The 19425-nt window shown below is 43.5% G+C and overlaps 1 pseudogene; it reads right to left on the bottom strand.

Moving 5' to 3' along the window:
* Positions 1-9441: 9441 nt before the first annotated feature.
* LOC129017560 (leucine-rich repeat-containing protein 37A2-like) lies at positions 9442-17807 on the bottom strand (annotated as a pseudogene).
* Positions 17808-19425: the final 1618 nt, after the last annotated feature.

Consider the following 19425-nt stretch of genomic DNA (forward strand, 5'->3'; position numbering starts at 1 on the left):
TCCTGTCAGTGCTTCTGAAAACAGGAGAGAACCACTGACAGCTCACACCCTCACTTTTCTGTCCTGCAGCTGCTTTTTGATTGCTCTAACCCCTTAAGAAGGCTTAATTTCCCTGCAGGGACCAGCCAGGATATGCTCAGAAAGTAGGACATGGAATTGTTTTGTTAAAAAAAAAAAAAAGAAAAGAAATGGAAAACATAGAGACAGTCTGAGTCACAGTGAGGCAGGGCGTGACCTAGACAGACTGGGTATCAGGGTGGCTGGATTTTCTCTTTACTCCATAGAACTCGGCCTTTCCCGTTCTGAAAAGTAAAAGATAATATTAGCTAATGCGTCCCTTGAGCCTTGTTGGGAAGATTAAAGAATTGAACGGTATTTGGCACATTGTAAACTTTCTCTCTCATCGTCTATACTTTTGCTCTTTCTTTTTCTTTCTCCATCTCTTCCACTTTCTCCATCAGTGACAAGTTGAATGATAGTACCATTAAAAATCCCTGCTGTGGCTGGGGGCGGTGGCTCACGCCTGTAATCCCAGCACTTTGGGAGGCCGAGGTGGGTGGATCACCTGAGGTCAGGAGTTTGAGACCAGCCTGGCCAACATGGTGAGATCACTTCTCTACTAAAAATATAAAAGTTAGCTGGGCGTGGTGGTGGGCACCTGTAATCCCAGCTACTTGGGAGGCTGAGGCAGGAGAATCGCTTGAACCTTGGAGGCGGAGGTTGCAGTGAGCCGAGATCGCGCCACTGCACTCCAGCCTGGGAGACAAAGCGAGACGCCGTCTCAAAAAAAAAAAAAAAAAAATCCCCCTATGAGGAAATAGGAACTTTCCAGTTGGGAGGCGGGGCACATGGAAATAAGAGTTGTCATAACCCCACATTTTGGGCAGCCACGCCAAAAAGCAGTGTGGACTTTCTGCCTCCTTCATCTCCTGTTCTTTACAAATCAGCTCCACCACTTACTAGCTGTCTAATTCTAGGCAGCTGGTTGACGTTTCCAAGGCTGTTTTCTTATTGGAGATATGAGGATGATGCTATACACTATACAATGTGGCTATGATTAGGAATTGGCCTAAAATATGTAACATGGTACTTGGCAGATACTCCATAAATGTGGCTGTTTAGGCTAAAATGATGAAGCTCAACAGGTCAGGCCAACAACGTAGGAGTTGACTTTTCTTTCTTTCCCATCTTTCTTAGGTTGGGCTCCTCCAGAAGCTGAACCTGAGATGGATTTGAGTGCAAGTATTTTTTTTCTTTTTTGAGACAGAGTCTCACTGTTACCTAGGCTGGAATGCAGTGATGTGATCTCAGCTCACTGTAACCTCTGTCTCCTGGGTTCAAGCAATTCTCATGCCTCAGCCTTCTGAGTAGCTGGGATTATAGGCATGCACAACAATGCCCGGCTAATTTTTGTATTTTTAGTAGAGACGGGGTTTCACCATGTTGGCCAGGCTGGTCTCAAACTCCCAGCCTCAGGTTATCCACCTGCCTCAGCCTCCCAAAGTGCTGGGATTACAGGCGTGAGCCACTGTGCCCGGCCGAGTGCAAGTAGTTTACTGAGAGGTGATCTCAGGAAGCTCCAGAAGGGAAATGGGGAAATGAGGTATACCTTATCTTATTTTAGCCTCAGATCAACCCTCTCAGGATATTGTTATTATTCTTTATATTCTATAGATGAATTAAGTGGTGGTTTTAAACATGTCTACAATTCTATGATATTTGTACCATCAAGTGGTGGAAAGTATGTCCTCTTGTTCTTGGATCTTTGCAACATTCTCAATAGATGGATCAGAATGACTCTCAACGCTAGATTAGAAAATGTTGCCCAGATGCTTGCTATTCTTTTTGAAATACTGGCTCAGGAAGCCTTTGAAGTGTAGCTACCCTGAGACTGCCATGCTGGAGAGACCATGTGGAGACAGACAGAGAGAGAGAGAGAATTAATGTCTGACTGTAACTACCTGAGAGACCCCACACCAGAACCTCCCAGCCAACCCTTTCCTGAATTCCTAATCCACAAAAATTATAAGAGACAAGAAATGGTTATTGTATTAAGCTTAAAGTTCTGGGGTGATTTTTCTGTACAGAAGTTGATTACTGGAACATGATCTTGATGGGGTATGGAGCGCACTACCCCAAAATGTGGTACCTTGGCCTACTGAGTATTTTAAGCTGAAAGAAACTGAGAAAACTACAGAAACAGGGAGGTCACTCTCTGACCTCCTCCCACCTTTCTCCCTTGAAGCAGGCCGTAAAAGAATTCTGACCTACCTCCTCTGAAAATAGGTCATAAGATCCTCATTCCAGAGAGGTCCTCCCCAACCCTGGAGGCCAAGAAGAATCTGAGCAAACAGGCCTTGATAAGTCTTCCCCTCCCTCAGTTTATTACCATTAGAATATACCCTTTTGTCTTCTAATCATACTTCTGCATGACTGTACATAAAAGTAGTTTTTCTTTAGTATTTGGATTTTCATTTCTGAAGTCTCTTGTTTTATGTAAAACTTACCATAAATAAATTTGTATGCTTTCTTTTGTTAATCTGTCTTGTTATAGGGGCCTCAGCCATGAAACTCGCGATGGGTGAGAAAAAGATATTACATTTCCTCCCCTACAATTTGTGCCCAGATTTTTCTGACTGCAGAGATCTCCTTCAATAACTCCTTATTTATTTATTTACTTATTATTTTTATGTTTTGTGGCAGGGCCTTGCTTGTACCCCAGGCTGGAGTACAGTGGTGCAATCACAGCTCACTGTAGCCTCAACCTCCTGGGCCCGAGTGGTCTTCCCACCTCAACTTCCTGAGTAGTTGGGACTACAGGCATGCGACACCATACCCAGCTAATTTTTGTATTTTTTATAGACACAGGGTTTCGTCATGTTGCCCAGACTGGTCTCAAACTCCTGGGCTCAAGCCGTCTGCCCACCTCAGCCTCCCAAAGTACTGGGATTCCAGGTGTGAGCCACCACACCTGGCCAATAACTCCTTATTTCATAAAAAATAAAATGCAGACTCCTTTGTATGGCATTCAAGTCTTGACAAATTGGCCCCAGACTACTTTTCAACCCAAACCCCAGCCATCCCAGCCTGTGACTTCATTGTGAAATGATAGAGGGGAGCAAAAAAGCATGAGCTTTGAAGACAGTGTGGTATTGTAGAGGAGAAAAAGTAGTTATCTTCTCCTCACCCATTGTTTCATGGATGACACCCTTATAACAAAAGACAGATTAACAAGAATAAAGCATAACAAATTTATTTAATTTTAAAAATCAAAGTCTTGCATGACACTGGAACCTTCAGAAATGACACAAATACCCAGGGGAAAACTGCTGTTTTTTATGCTTAGGGTTGATGAAGAATGGGCTGTAAACCAAAAATAAAATTTGATGCCTTTCAGCCATCAGAATGGGCACCTCCTCTCGGCCAAGGGCATTCTAAAGTTAACCCGAAAAACTAGTTCAGGTCATGATTGGAAGGGGGGAGTCAGACACACCTTGTTACCATTAACATCAAAAAGATCTTAAGACTGATAGAACAGACTCTTTAAGTCTGATAAGAAATATTTAAAATCTACTCTCTCTGAAGCCTGATACCTGGAGGCTTCATCTGCATGATAACAGCTTGGTCTCCACAACCCCTTATGGTAACCTAGACATTCCTTTCTAATGATTCCAGGTTTTTAGGTAATAACTCAACCAATTGCCAATCAGAAAATCTTTGAATCCACCTATCTGGCCCTCCATCAAAAAAAAAAAATAATAATAAGTCTTCAGTTATTCAAATAGTTGTTTTCCTATATGTATTGTGCCACTTTTCTCTCCTGCTTTCAAAATTTTCTCTTTATCTTTTGCTTTCAGCAGTTTGACTTTGATATGACTAAGTATAGGTTTCTCTGGATCAATCCTATATGGGGTTTGCTGACCTTGAATTTGTAAATTCAAGCCTTTCAGAAAATTTGGGAAGTTTTCTGTAATTATTTCTTTATATTTTTCCCACTTCATTCTCTTTCCTCTGCTTCTTCACTTCAAGTGTCCATATGTCGATGAAAAGAGTTGAACTCTGTAAAATATTTGAAGAGATTTATTCTGAGCCAAATATGAGTGACCATGGCCCATGACACAGCCCTCAGGAAGTCCTGAGAACATGTGTCCAGGGTGGTCAGGGCATAGCTTCGTTTTATACATTTTAGAGAGGCATGAGACATCAATCACATACATTTAAGAAATACATTGGTTTGGTCCAGAAAGGTGGAACAACTCAAAGTGGGGTCGGGGGCTTTCAGGCTATAGGTGAATTTAAACATTTTCTGGTTGACAATTAAGGTTGAGTTTGTCTCAAGACCTGGGATAGATAGAAAGGGAATGTTCAGGTTAAGATAAAGATTGTGGAGACCAAAGTTCTTTTGAAGTCTTATAGTGGCTGCCCTTAGAGACAATAGGTGACAAATGTTTCCTATTCAGATCTTAGTGAATCTCTTTAGGATTGGGAGATTCTAGAAGAAAAAGATCTAGCTACGTTACTAGAGATGCTTTACAGATACAAAATTTCTCCCACAAAGAAAAGCTTTGCAGGGCCATTTAAAAATATGGCAAAATAACATGTTTTGGGGTAAAATATTTTGATTTTCTTCTTTGTCTTGTGACGTTATGACACAGTCAGGCTGGAAAGTAAATCATGATATATAGGGTTAAATAAGACCCATCTGATGAGAATTTACGATTTGTAGGGCATGACTCCTCAGACCCCTTAGATAGGAATTTAGGCAAGATAAAAAAAACTAGTCCATACTTATGCTAGATCATTTTTTTTTTTTTTTTTGAGATGGTCTCCCTCTGTTGCCCAGGCTGGAGTGCAGCGGTGCGATCTCAGCTCACTGCAAGCTCCGCCTCCTGGGTTCACACCATTCTCCCACCTCAGCCTCCTGAGTATCTGGGACTACAGACATCTGCCACAACGCCCAGCTGATTTTTTTTTTTTTTTTGTATTTTTAGTAGAGACGGGGTTTCATCATGTTAGCCAGGATGGTCTCGATCTCATGACCTCGTGATCTGCCCGTCTCGGCCTCCCAAAGTGCTGGGATTACAGGCGTGAGCCACCATGCCCGGCCTACTTATGCTAGATCTTTTGAAATTATCCCACAGGCCTCTGAGGCTCTGTTCGTTCTTTTGTAATCATTTTTTCTTTTTCTTACTCAGATTGTAAATTTCTATCAACATATCAATTTCACTGACTGTTTACTCTGTCATCTTCATTCTGCTATTAATTTCATGAAGTGATTTTTAAAAATTTTAGATATGTTTTAGTGTTAAAGAGAAGCTTTGGCTCTAAAATTGTTTTTCTGCTGAGATTTTCTATCTTTGCATTCATTATAAACATATTTTCCATTACCTCACTAGATAGAGTTATGATACTGCTCCAAAGTCCTTGTCTGGTAATGCTGTTATCTGGCTCATCTGAAGGCTGGCATCTATTGGGTGTCTCTTCTCTTAAGATTAGGTCACATTTTCCTGTTGAATAATTTTGGATTGTATTCTAGACATTGTGAATATTACGTTGTAGAGACTCTAGATTCTGTTATACTGGTCTGAAGAGTTTTGCTGTTTTTATTTTAGCAGGCTGTTAACTTAGATTCAAACAGCAAACTTTCATGCCTGTAGTAGATGACAACTCAAATCTTAGTTCAGTTCTGGAAGTTTTAGCTACAAGCTGCTTTCATGTTTCCTCAAGTATGTATGGTTCAGGAGTCAGCCAGAAACTTGAACTAAGTTTATATAAAGAATTTGGGACTCCCCCTTACCGATTTTCTCCTTTCTGGGCTTCCTGCTCCCTCTTGAGTGATAACTGTTGCCTCAGGCTCCTTCCCTTTTTTTGAGATGGAGTCTGGCTCTGTCGCCCAGGCTGGAGTGAAGTGGTGCCATGTCAGCTCACTGTGACCTCTGCCTCCCGGGTTCAAGAGATTCCCCACAGCAGCTTCCCAGGTAGCTGGGATTACAGGCATGTTCCACCAGGGTTTCGCCATTTTGGCCATGCTAGTCTTGAACTCCTGGCCTCAAGGGGTCCACAAGCCTTGGCCTCCCAAAATGCTGGGATTATAGGTGTGAATCATGGCACCCAGCCAAAAGCTGGGTAATGGTAATTTCAAGATGGTGGTATCTGCTCTGCTTTTATTAAAACCTTTTCTCACATTTTCCTTTTTGTGTCCATCTCTCTCCACCACCATACACACACACACACACCCCCTTACCCACACATCCCACCAAATTGTCTATTTAACGCCTCCTCTCTAGATCACAAAGTCCCTGTTAGAATCCAACTCTAGGTGGCACCATGATCAGCAGAGCTGCCATTTCTTCCTCTCTTTTCCCAAACCTTATTATGAAAGCCCCACAAGGAACTATGTCAGGGCTGCACGTGAAGCTATTTGACTTTTCTCCCCATTAAAAAAAATTCAAGAACTACAATGTTCATAAAGTACACATAATATAAATGTTGTTTATATTTAATTTTTCTGAGACAGGGTCTCACTCTGTTGCCCAGACTGGTCTCAAACTCCCGGGCTCAAGTGATCCTGTTGCCTCAGCCTCCCAAAGTGTTGCAATTACAGGCATGACCCACTGCACCTGGCCAAATATTCAGTTTAATAATTATAAACCAGATACACATGTAATATCATTATGAAAGATCACTGCTAGCATCCCAGAAGCCCCCAGTGTGCCCCTTTCCAATCGCAATCGTCTTTCTAACCCTTATAGGTAACCAATATCCTGACTTTTGTAATAATTGTTTTGCTTTTAAACTGTAGTTCTGGCTGGGCAGGGTGGCTCACACTTATAATCCCAGCAATTCGTGAGGCTGACGCAGGAGGATTGCTTGAGCCCAGGAGTTCAAGACCAGTCTAAGCAACACAGCAGGACCTCCTCTTTACAAAAATTTAATAATTAACTGGGCATGTTAGCCTGCACCTTGAAGTCTCAGCTACTGGAGAGGCTGAGATGGGAGGATCGCTTGAGCATGGGAGGTCCAGACTGCACTGATCCGTGTTTGTACCACTCCAGACCCTGTCTCAAAAATAAAATAAAATAAAATGTAGTTTTACCTATTATATGTCAGTCATAAACAACATAGTTTAGTCTTGCCTCCTTGAACATTATATAAATGAAATCATATTATACATATTATTTTCTGTATCACTTCTTTCACTCAATAATCTGCTTGTATATTTAAGACGTACGTTGCTGAAGTTGGTTCATTTCAAGGCCTGCATTGTGCTTCCAATAAGGTAGTCACTATCTACATTTGGCCACTGATAATGGCTAATGTGACTGAGGAACTGAATCTTTAATTTCATTCATTTTAATTACTTTTACATTGAAAAGCTGATACTTGATGCAGTTATTAGAAAATGTATGTTTGTGGCAGGGCCCGGTGGCTCACGCCTGTAATCCCAGCACTTCGGGAGACTGAGGTGGGTGAACAAGGCTGGCCAACATGGTGAAACCCTGTCTCTATTAAAAATACAAAAATTAGCCTGGCATGGTGGTAGGCACCTGTAATCCCAGCTACTTGGGAGGCTGAGGCAGGAGAATTGCTTAAACCTGGGAGGCAGAGGATGCAGTGAGTTGACATTGTGCCATTGCACTCCAGCCTGGGCAACAAGAGGGAAACCCTGTCACACACATACACAAAAAAGTATATTTGCAACAACTTGGGTATGTGATGGCTACATTTTCAACTGCAAATTTTATGAAATCTAAATATAGATTAAGCTTTGTTTTTTTGTTTTGTTTTGTTTTTTTTGAGACAAGGTCTGGCTCTGTTGCCCAGGCTGGAGAGCAGTAGCATGATCACAGTGCACTGCAGCCTCGACCTCCCAGGCTCAAGTGATCCTCCCATCTAAGCCTCCTGATTAGCTGGGACTATAAGCACACACCATCATGTCCAGCTAATATTTTTAATTTTTTGTAAAGATGAGGTCTCACTATGTTGCCAGGCTGGTCTGGAACTCCTGGGCTCAAGCAGCCTTCCTGCCTAGGCCTCCCAAAATGCTGGGATTACAGGCATGAGCTACCTCTGGCCAGATTAAGTATTATTATTATTTATTTTACTTTTCTCCCTAGATTGCTCAGCAGAACAGATTAAGTAATTTTGATAAAAATTTAGCAAACAAATTTAGACTTCAAAGAGTTAGTATGGAAAAAAGAATGTATACTCCCCAATTAATTTTTATACTAATTACATGCAGAAATGATACCACTTTGGATACTTTGAAGACTTAGTATGAAAATAGAATATCTCATTAATAACACATATAATAATTACATGTTGAAATGATAATATATTGGATATGTGGGTGAAATAAAATATATTAACATGTTTCACCTGTTTCTTTTTTAGTTTTATTTTTTAAGTGACTACCAGAAAAGTTAAGATTATGTTTGTGGCTTGCATTATGTTTCTAATGAGTAACGCTGCTTTAAAGTATTCCACTGTACAATGATTCTGCAATGTATTAATTCATCTACTGTGGATGGACACTGAGATTTTTCTAGTTTTTAATTATTACAAACAATGCTGCTTTGAACATTCTTATACCTGTATCCTGATAACGCTTTTGCTTGAGTTTCTCTAGGATATAAGGGTACACAATTGTTTTCCTAAGAAGTTGTGCTATTTCAAGTTGGCCGACTGAGAGCATGCCATGTCTCTACCCATCCGATCTTTACCAAATCCCTGGAAATTATAGAACAGAAATCATTTAAAAATCCACAACCTTAGCTCAAAATGTGGAAGCAGCTCTACAAATGCTCCCCAGTCAGAAATACCCTGGAATTACCTACAAGTTCTTGGTTGGGACAGGGCATTAGGAGAAGCCAGAGGCACATCAATCTGATATCCTTCTTCCTTGGGCCAGGCAGCAAAAGGTGTTTTCTTACAGGCAGGAACAATTGGTGTTAGAAAGGAGGCAGGGTCCTGAAACCCTGGATGAAGGGTGTACACTCCCTTACTAGCCATCTCCCACAACTTCCTTATTCTCAGAAGATGGATCTGGAACACAAGCCCCAGAATCCCACCCCTCCTCTAGAGCTGGAAAACAGAACCATCTGGTTCTAGCTTTTTTTTTTTTCTTATCAATAAGATATCAGACTCGGGATTGGGTAAAACTCTTTCAAAGTGGTCATAATTCCTCTTTTTAGATTACTATGATTGTCATGTGTTTTATTTTAAATTTAGAACTCATGTATGACCTGTCTACATAAGTTGAACTAATGATGTGACACACAAACTGTTGTGAAAAATGCCAGTTACTTTGAATGTAAACATTTTTCCCAAAATCACTTATGTGTCTAAACTAATTCCTATTATAAATCAATAAGAAAATGATAAAACAATTAAACAGGAACATGAACAAAGGAAATAAAACTCAGAGAAGAAACATAAATGTTCAATAAATACATAAAGATATTTAATTAAATTCATGAGTAATCAGAAAAATGGAAATTTAGATGGGATCCCTTTTATTCACCCATAACATCAACAAAAAGTTGGAGAATACCCAGCAGTGAAAAGGTGTGGGGAAATGAATGCTGTCACATTCTGTCGAGGATAGAGTTAAGTTGGCACAACATTTTTGAGTGCAATTAAAATTTCATAGTCTCCAGTCCAACAATTCCATTTCTACAGATCCTTTCTTTTTTCTCTTTTAGATGGAGTCTCGCTCTGTTGCCAGACTGGAGTGCAGTGGTGCAATCCCGGCTCACTGCAACCTCCGCCTCCCAGATTCAAGGGATCCTCCTGCCTCAGCCTCCCGAGTAGCTGGGACTACAGATGTGCACCTGTATTTTTGGTATTTTTAGTAGAGATGGGGTTTCACCATGTTGTCCAGGATGGTCCCAATCTCTTGACCTCGTGATCTGCCTGCCTTGGCCTCCCAAAGTGCTGGGATTATAGGCATGAGCCACCATGCTGGGCCCTAGACATCTATTCTGCAGAAATACTTGCCCATGTTTACAAAGAAGGATGTACAAGGTTTTCATTGCAGCAATGCATGTAACGAGAAAACTAGACATAATCTAAACATCCAACAGTGGGGGAATTATTAAAAAAACTATAATATATCCATACTATGGAATGTTATGCAGGAGTTTAAATGAATGGGGTAACCCTTTAAGTACTGGGAAGGAAAGAAACTTAAGACATATCGTGAAGTGAAAGAATCAACTTGCAAGATGTTACCATTTATGTAAAGAAAAAATATTTTAAAAATCATACAACAAATTTATTTTGCTATAAGTAAACATGTATGTAGGCAAATGAAAAAAGTCTGGAAGGAGAAGGATATATACTAAATGCAGAGTGATGTTACCTTAGGGACGAGGGAGTATGGCACAAGGATGGTTTTTGTTATATCTGTTCTTTCTCTTTTTTTTGAGACAGAGTCTAGCTCTGTCACCTGGCTGGAGTTCAGTGTCGCTATCTCAGCTCACTGCAACCTCTGCCTCCCAGGTTCAAGCGATTCTCCTGCCTCAGCCTCCCGCATAGCTGGGATTACAGGCATGTGCTGCCACGCCCATCTAATTTTTGTGTCTTTAGTAGAAATGGAGTTTTACCTTATTGGCCAGCATGTTCTCTATCTCCTGATCTCATGATCCGCCCACCTTGGCCTCCCAAAGTGCTGAGATTAGAGGCGTGAGCCAGCACGCCCAGCCTATATTTTTAATGTATAAAAATGAAATAGGCCGTCTCTACTAAAAAAATACAAAAAATTAGCCAGGCGTGGTGGCGAGCACCTGTAGTCCCAGCTACTCAGGAGGCTGAGGTAGGAGAATGGTGTGAACCTGAAAGGTGGAGCTTTCAGTGAGCCGAGATCACATCACTGCACTCCAGCCTGGGAGACAAAGCGAGACTCCATCTCAAAAAAGAAAAGAAAAGAAAAAAAAATATATATATATATAAAAATCATGGGCTGGATGCGGTGGCTCATGCCTGTAATCTCAACATTTGGGAAGCCAAAGCGGGAGGATCTCTTGAGCCCAGGAGTTCCAGACCAGCCTAAGCAACATAGGGAGACCCTGTTTCTACAAAAAATAAAAAATTAGGTGGGTGTGTGGTGGCATGCACCTGTGGTCCTAGCTACTTGGGAGCCTGAGGTGGGAGGGTCACTTGAGCCTGGGAGGTGGAGGCTGCAGTGAGCCATGATTGTGCCACTGCACTCTAGCCTGGGAGACAGAGTAAGACCCTTTCTCTGAAAAATGAAAAGAAGAAAATAAAAGAATATAACCATGTATTACTTGTATAATAAAAAACAAATTTAAATTGCCTCTTATTTTAAAGACAGTGTACCAAATTTAATTTAAAAATAACCATAGGATTGCAATCAACAGAGGTTGATTTGGGGTATGGAGGGGAAATGTCTTTTCTCAGAGGTACCAACCTCAAAATTCTGGACCAAAAAGGGCCTTGCAATACAGATAGTTTTTTGTCATATTTGGAGAGAATATACTCACAGTTTCTCAGTCCACCTGTATGCTTTCCATACATTTGCATCAATGTAAGAAATACAGTTTCCTTGAAAATGTCCGTGAAGAAACACAGTTTATATCCTTGAATAGGTAGGAAAAGAATAAACAGGATAAGTAAAAGAATCATGGCAACCTTGTGGGAAATATTTAGATATAGAAAATAACACCTGCTTTCTAATTTCCAGAGGTATAAGCTTCCCAGTTTGCACAATTAATCAAGAAATAATGTGGAGCCACTGGCAAAAATGATGAGGCATCTCCCCAAAGCATAACTTCCTATCTATCCAATCTCTTGGACAGATAATGGCAGTTAATTACTTTGAATGTAAGTATTTTATCCAAAATCATTTATGTGTCTAAACAAACTCCTTCTACAAATCAATACAAAAATGGTAGATAATTCAACAGAAAAATAGGCATAAGCTTATTATTATAAACAACTAAGAAGAAAGAAACCCTATGCCAGGTAACACCAAAGCTTGGGCTCAATGCTGTCTGTTAAAACACACTAGGATTTTTCTTTCCACTCCTATCACAAATGATCTGATTTAACCCCCTTCTCACTTTACACCTAGATTTTGCTAGACCTTTCTATTTTGTAAAGAAAAAATATTTTGTAAAGAAAAAAGCTTTCCCTCGTAGAGCACTCTACATATGGATTCTAAAATAATCTTCTGTATGTCTCCACTTGAACATAAAGCAAAAAATAAAATAAAATAATCCTCCTGGCCGGGCGCGGTGGCTCACCCCTGTAATCCCAGCACTTTGGGAGGTGGATGCAGGTAGATCGTGAGGTCAGGATTTTGAGACCAGCCTGGCCAATATGGTGAAACACTGTCTCTACTAAAAATACAAGTTAGCCAGGCATGAGGCCGGGTGCCTGTAGTCCCAGCTACTCGGGAGGCTGAGGCAGGAGAATCGCTTGAACCTGGGAGGCAGAGGTTGCAGTGTGTTGAGATCACACCATTGCACTCCAGCCTGGGTGACAAAGTGAGACTCCATCTCAAAAAAAAAAAAAAAAAAAAAATCCTGATTTAATAATAATTTAATCTCTCTGGCTTGGAAACTTTCAATGGCTTTCCATATCTCATTGTGTGGCCTTCAAATTCCTGTTTGATAATGAAGGTTCTACATAATCATATTTTCATTGCTTCCTCAACTACTTATTTGCAGCCAGACTGGACTACTAAAGTCTGACCATACCTGTAGTCATGCCTTTGTCATCTCATAATGCATTGGAGGTTGACCTGCAACCTCCTTAGGTGGCTCTGGAAGCTGAGTTGGGACCATCTGCTGGCCTGAAGTTTCGACCTCCTCAGGGGGGCTCTGGAGCCTGAACTGTGGCCTCCTGCTGGGCTGGAGAAGGTTCTGCTTCCATTCGGGGCACTGGGGTCTGAGCTGGAAACTCCTGCTAAGTTAGAGATGGTTCCACCTCTTGAGGGAGCTCTGAAGGTAAAGATGAGGACAGCTGCTGGGTCGGAGAGGGTTCTACCAGCATAGGGGGCTCTGAAGATTGAGCAGGGCCTGCCTGCTGGACTGGAGAGGATTCTATCTCTCTAGGTGGCTTTAAAATCTGAGTTGGGGCCTGCTGTAGGACTGGAGATGGCTCGACCTTCTCAGGTGGCTCTGATGGCTGAGCTGGTATCTCCAGCTGTGGTGGAAGACTGACCTCTTCAGTGGACTTCAGAAAATGACCTGAGACTTCCTGCTGGGTTGCAGATGGTTCAGCTTCCTTAAGGGGGCCTGATGGCTCAGCTGGGGACTCATGCTGAACTGGGGAAAGTTCTACCTCTTTAGGTGGATCTGGGGTCTGAGCTGTGGCTGCTTGCTGGGCTGGAGATTTAATATTTTACAGGAGAATCCAGAGGTGGGGAAGGGGGATCAGGTGGGGTTAGAGAAAAGTCACCCTGCTCAGTGGGAATAGGAGGGCTGTCCCGCTAGACTGGAGAAGGTTCAACCTCCATAGTGACTGCGGTAGGTATGGTAAGCTCCATAGTCACATTTTTATTTTATTTTATTTATTTATTTTTTTTGAGACGGAGTCTCACTCTGTAGCCCAGGCTGGAGTGCAGTGGTGCGATCTCTGCTCACTGCAAGTTCTGCCTCCTGGGTTCATGCCATTCTCCTGCTTCAGCCTCCTGAGTAGCTGGGACTACAGGCGCCTGCGACAACCCCTGGCTAATTTTTTGTATTTTTAGTAGAGACGGGGTTTCACCGTGTTAGCCAGGATGGTCTGGATCTCCTGACCTCGTGATTTGCCTGCCTCAGCCTCCCAAAGTGCTGGGATTACAGGTGTGAGCCGCCATGCCCGGCCCATATTCACATATTTAACTGTGGTATTAGGCAAAGTTGAACTACTTCTGAATACGGAAGACACATCTAGAGGTGAAAATACCATCTTACAATTAAACGAACTTACAATGTCTGAGGAGAGCTGAGTTGGAGATGGAGTCATGGGCTCTTGATAGATTTGGTGGAAGTTCATCATTTCCAGGGGTATTTAGCTGCTGAATGATAATCTTTTGCTGGTCTTTCAAATGTTTAAACTGCTCAGTTTAACTGCTCAACTGTGTTGAGTTAAAATTTCAACCTGATAGGTGAACTCTGGAGTCATGGTAACCATGTGATCCACAGGCTTAACAATGACATGGTGAAATGTTGGAGACTGAACTTCCTCATGACTTATAGGAGAAACTATTACCCTGTGATGCTCTGGAGGTTGAGCTACAACTTCATTAGTGAGCTCTGAAGGCTTAGCTGGGGCATCTTGCTGGGTTGGAGAAGACTCGACCTACTCAGGGGTCTGTGGATGCTCACCTGCAGCATCCTACTGTATTGGAGAGGGGTTCTCATCTTTAGTAGGTTCTGGAGATTCAACTGAAGTCTCCTGTTGAACTGGTAAAGGTCCAGTCTCTTCCGATGACTCTGTAGGCAGAGGCGGGGCCCCATGCTGGGTGTCGGAATGTTCCACATCATTAACTGGCCCTGAGAGCTGAGCTGTAGCCTCCTGATGGATTGGAGAAGTTCCCACCTCTGCAGTAGGCTGTGTTGCTATGGTGAGCTGCGTATCTGGAGGCTTAACAGTGACATTGGGCAAATGTCCGTGTTGAACTTGATGGTGACCAGGAGGTGGAACTGTTACTTGATGATGTTCTGGAGGCTGAGCTGGGGTCTCCTGCAGGCTAGAGAGGACTCAACTTCCCCAGAAAACTCAGAAGGCAGACCTGGCTGCTCCTGCTCACTGGGGAACATTCAGCATTCACATGAGGACCTGGAGGCTCAGTTGTGGCCTCCTGTTGTGCTCTGGATGCTGGTTTGGGGCCTCCTGCTGGGCTGGAGAAGAGTCAGTGTCCTTGGTAGGCTCTGAAGTTATGCTAATCTCTACATCTGCAGGTTTAACTGTAATGCTTGGCAAGGTATAATGAGCTTGATCCTCACCCTGAGTTTGAACTGTCACTTCATGATTCAGTGGAGTTTGAGCTACACTCTCTATAGAAGACTCTGGAGGCAGGGTTGGGGGGTCTCCTGGGTCTGAGAAAATTCCACCTCCCCAGAAAACTCAGAAGGCTGAGCTGGCTGCTCCTGCTAACTGGGGGAAGGTTCAGCCTCCACAGGAGGACCTGGAGGTTCAGCTGGGGTCCCTTGCTGGGGGCAAAATATTTCATCTCCTCAGTGCATTCTGGTGTCTGAGCTGGGGCCTCCACTGGGTTGAGGAAGAGTCCACCTCTCCGGGGTTCTCTGGAGGCTGAGCTGCAGCCTTGTCTACAAAATTTCGACCATACCTGTAATCATGACTTTGCCTAGACTGTACTCCCATTTGTTTTCTATTTAACAAATTATAGCTACACTTTAAGCCCCAAGTAAGTTTTAGCTTATTGATGTAGCTTTCCCTGATCTCCACACCTCAAGGATCACAGATTCTGGTGAATCCTAGCACTGATGGTCTGCATTATCTTGTAGTATTTCATTATATATACCTCCTTTTCATGCCTATTCTCTTTCTTCCCTCCTATCATTTTCATGTTCTGAAGGCAGTATCACACGTGGCCCAGGGTTGACAGAAAATGACTGCTACATATAGAAAGTCAGGGACAAAGATGCGTTCTGGACATAACTAAAGGACTGAGTAATCACGTTAGCAGCCAACACTCCCACATATGCTAGGCACCGATGTAAGTAATACATGTATTCACTCACTTAAATCTCACAACAATCCTATGGCATGGTAACTAGCATAATCCCCAGTTTAAAGATGAGGAAATTGAGTCACAGAGAAGAATAACTTGCTCAGGGTAACCAAGCTAATAAATGACAGACCTGGGTTCAAACCTAGGCAGCCTGGCTACAGAATCAACTCTTAACCACTTAGAGCATCATCACTGAGATGGGAAGAGGGACAGGCTGCTGTAAAGAGGGTGAAGTGAAAATGGGAGGAGAGCCGCTGTTAAGCAATGATGTGATAGGGAAAAGGAAAGTGGATAAGAAAAGGATTAAGAGCAATCACAAGTAAAAGACCAGAGAAGGGGCCTAACAGTAAAGGAGAACCAGGAGAAGGAAGACTTGACAAGCAAGGTGAAAGCAGAAAGTCCGTTGTCAGTTCGGTTTGGTGAGATAAAGGAGGCCCAGGAAGGCCTCCACGAAAAGGCTGTGAGGTCAGGCAGGACACAGAGAACAACTGAGGAAAGATGATTCTCACAAGATGGTGAAGGTGTCATTGCAGGTGCTGGGCTCTGGTACAGGCACTTGGTGGAGCCTCTGCTTTGGGCTGAGATCAATACATGACAGTGTCTCATCTCTGCAGGTATAGAGTTCACATATGTTGGTGCTTGTAGAGGCCTTCTGTTCCTCCTGTGCAGTTAAAGCCTTATTCTGGGCATAACTTTCAGACTGCACCACTGAATTCTGAGTAGGTTCTAGTTCAGAAGGTGAAATGTGTGACTTCAGTCAGGTTTCAATGCTGAGTCTGAACTTGGTCTGGATGTGGAGCTGTAGTCTTGTCCAGGCCTGTAGAATGTTCAGTCTCTATGATGAGTTCTGGAACTATGGCAAATCCCAGGTCTGAAGGCTGAGTTGAGGTCTCCTCCATGGTTGGAGAAGTTTAACCTCTGTAGTAGGTTCTGTAGTTATGGTAAGCTCCAGGTCCAAAGATTGAACTGTGAATTGAGTCAGGTTTGGATGCTGAGCCTGGTTCTTGTCTGCAGGTGGATGTGTCACCTCAGGATGCTTTGGAGGAGGAGCTGTAGTCATGCAGAGCTTGATCTTGGCTTGGTGTTGGAATGGGTATCTGATAATAATACACAGGCCGTTGAGCTACAAACTCCTTAGGTAGCTCTGGAGGCCGAGTTGGGGTCTTCTGCATGGTTGGAGAAGGTTCAACCTCCATAGAGTTAAGGTAAGTTCCAGACCCAAAGGTTGAACTGTGACTTGAATCAGGTTTGAATGTAGAGTCTGAACCTGGTATGGATGTGGAAGTGTCACCTCAGGGTGCTTTGGAGGAACTACAGTCTTTTTCAGGGGTGTAGAATGTTCAACCTCTGTAGTGGGTTCTGGAGTTATGGTAAGTCCACCAGGTCCAGAGGTTGAACTGTAATGCTAGGTGACACTGGATGCTGAGCTTGATCCTGACCTGGTGTTGGAACACTCACCTCTTGATATACTGGAGGTTGGGGTACAACTTCCTTAGGAGGCTGAGTTGGAGTCTCCTGCATGGTTGGAGAAAGTTCAATTTCTGTAGTGGATTCTGGAGTGATGATAAACCCCAGGTCCAAAGGTTGAAGTGTGACACTGGCCAGTGTTGAAAGCTGAGCTTGATCCTGACCTTGTGTTGGAACTGTCACCTCATAATGAGATGGAAGTTGAGCTACAACCTCCGTAGGTGGTTCTGGAAGTTGATTTGAGTTCTCCATGGTTGGAGGAAATATATTCTCTGTAGTAGGTTGTGGAGTTGTGGTAAGTTTCAGATCCAAAGTTTAAACTGTGACCTCAGTTAGGTTTGTGTGCTGAGCCTGCACATGGTCTGGAGTTGGAAGAGTCACTTCAGGGCGTTTTGGAGGAACTGTAGTTTTCCTCAGGGTTGTAGAATGCTCAGCCTCCTTCGTGGATACTGGAGTTATGGTAAGCCCTAGGTCTAAAGGTTGAAATGTGACACTGGGTGACACTGGATACTGAGCTTGGTCCTGCCTTGCTGTTGAAATTGTCATCTCATAATGCATTGGATGTTGAGCTGCAACCCGCTTAGGTGGCTCTGGAAGCTGACCTGGGACCATCTGCTGGCTTGAAAGTTCTATATTCTTGGGGGGCTCTGAAGCCTGAACTGTGGCCTCCTGCTGGTTTGGAGAAGGCTCTGCCTCCATAGGGGGTATGGAGTCTGAGCTGAAAAGTTTTGCTGAGTTAGAGAGGGTTCCACTTCCTGAGGGAGCTCTGGAGGCAAAGATGGGCTGTCTGCTGGACTGGAGAGGGTTCTACCACAATAGAGGGCTCTGAAGACTGAGCAGGGACTGCCTGCTGGACTGGAGAGCATTCTACCTTTTTAGGTGGCTCTAAAACTGAGTTGGGGCTGCTGTAGGACAGGAGATGGTTCAACCTTCTTAGGTGGCTCTGATGGCTGAGCTGGTATCTCCTGCTTCGGTGGAGGATTGACCTCTTTCGTGGACTTCAGACGATGACCTGAGGCTTCCTGCTGGGTTGCAGATGGTTCAACCTCCTTAACAGGCTCTGTTGGCTCAGCTGGAAACTCTTGCTGGACTGGAGAAGGTTCTACCTCCTTAGGGGGATTTGGAGTCTGAGCTGTAGGCTCTTGCTGGGCTGAAGATTCACTCTCTTCAGGAGACTCCAGAGGTAGGGAAGGGGAATCAGGCTGGGCTAGAGAAAAGTCAGTCTGCTCACTGGAAATAGGAGGGTTGTCCTGCTGGACTGGAGAAGGTTCAACCTCTATAGTGACTGCTGTAGGTATGGTAAACTCTATATCCACATTTTTAACCGTGATTTTAGGCAAAGTTGAATTATTTCTGAATACTGAAGACAGATCTTCAGGTGAAAAATTCCATCTCGTCATTCAATGGACTTACAATGTCTGAGGAGAGCTGAGCTGGAGACCAAGTTGTGGGCTTTTGAACAAGTGGAGAAAGTTCATCATTTTCAGGGGTAGTTAACTGCTGAATGATAATCTCTTGCTCATCTTTCAAATGGTTAAACTTCTCAGGGGACATTAAGGACTAAGCTTGATGGTGAGCTGGAGGTGAAACTGTCACCTCATAATGTTTTCAAGGCTGAGCTGGAATCTCCTGCTGGACTGGAGAAAATTCAACCTCCCAGGAGACTCAGAAGGCTGAGCTGGCTGCTCATGCTCACCGGGAAAAGGATCAGTCTCCACAGGAGAACATGGAGGCTCAGTTGGGGCCTTCTCTTGGGTCGTGGAAGTTTCCACCTCCTCTGGAGGCTAGGTTGGGGCCTCCTGCTGGACTGGAGAAGATTCATTATCCTTGGCTCTGAAGTTATGCTAATCTCTACATCCACAAGCTTAACTGTAATGCTTGGCAAGGTATAATGAGCTCCATCCTCACCCTGAGGTTAGATTGTCACCCATGATTCGGTGGAGTTTGAGCTGCACTCTCCATAGAAGACTCTGGAGGCTGAAATGGGGTCTCCTGCTGGGTCTGAGAAGGTTCAACCTCCACAGGAAACTCAGAAGGCTGAGCTGGCTGCTCCTGCTTACTGGAGGAAGGTTCAGCTGCCACAGGAGGACCTGGAGGCTCAGCCGGAGTCCCTTGCTGGGTTGCTGAAGATTTAATCTCCTCAGGGTGCTCTGGTATCTGAGCTGGGGCCTCTAATTGGGTTGAGGAAGAGTCCACCTCCTCGGGTTTCTCTGGAGGTTGAGCTGTGGGTCGTTCTACTCAATTTCGACCAT

The sequence above is a fragment of the Pongo pygmaeus genome, chromosome 19 (genome assembly GCF_028885625.2).
Source record: "Pongo pygmaeus isolate AG05252 chromosome 19, NHGRI_mPonPyg2-v2.0_pri, whole genome shotgun sequence".
Classification (NCBI taxonomy): Eukaryota; Metazoa; Chordata; class Mammalia; order Primates; family Hominidae; genus Pongo; species Pongo pygmaeus.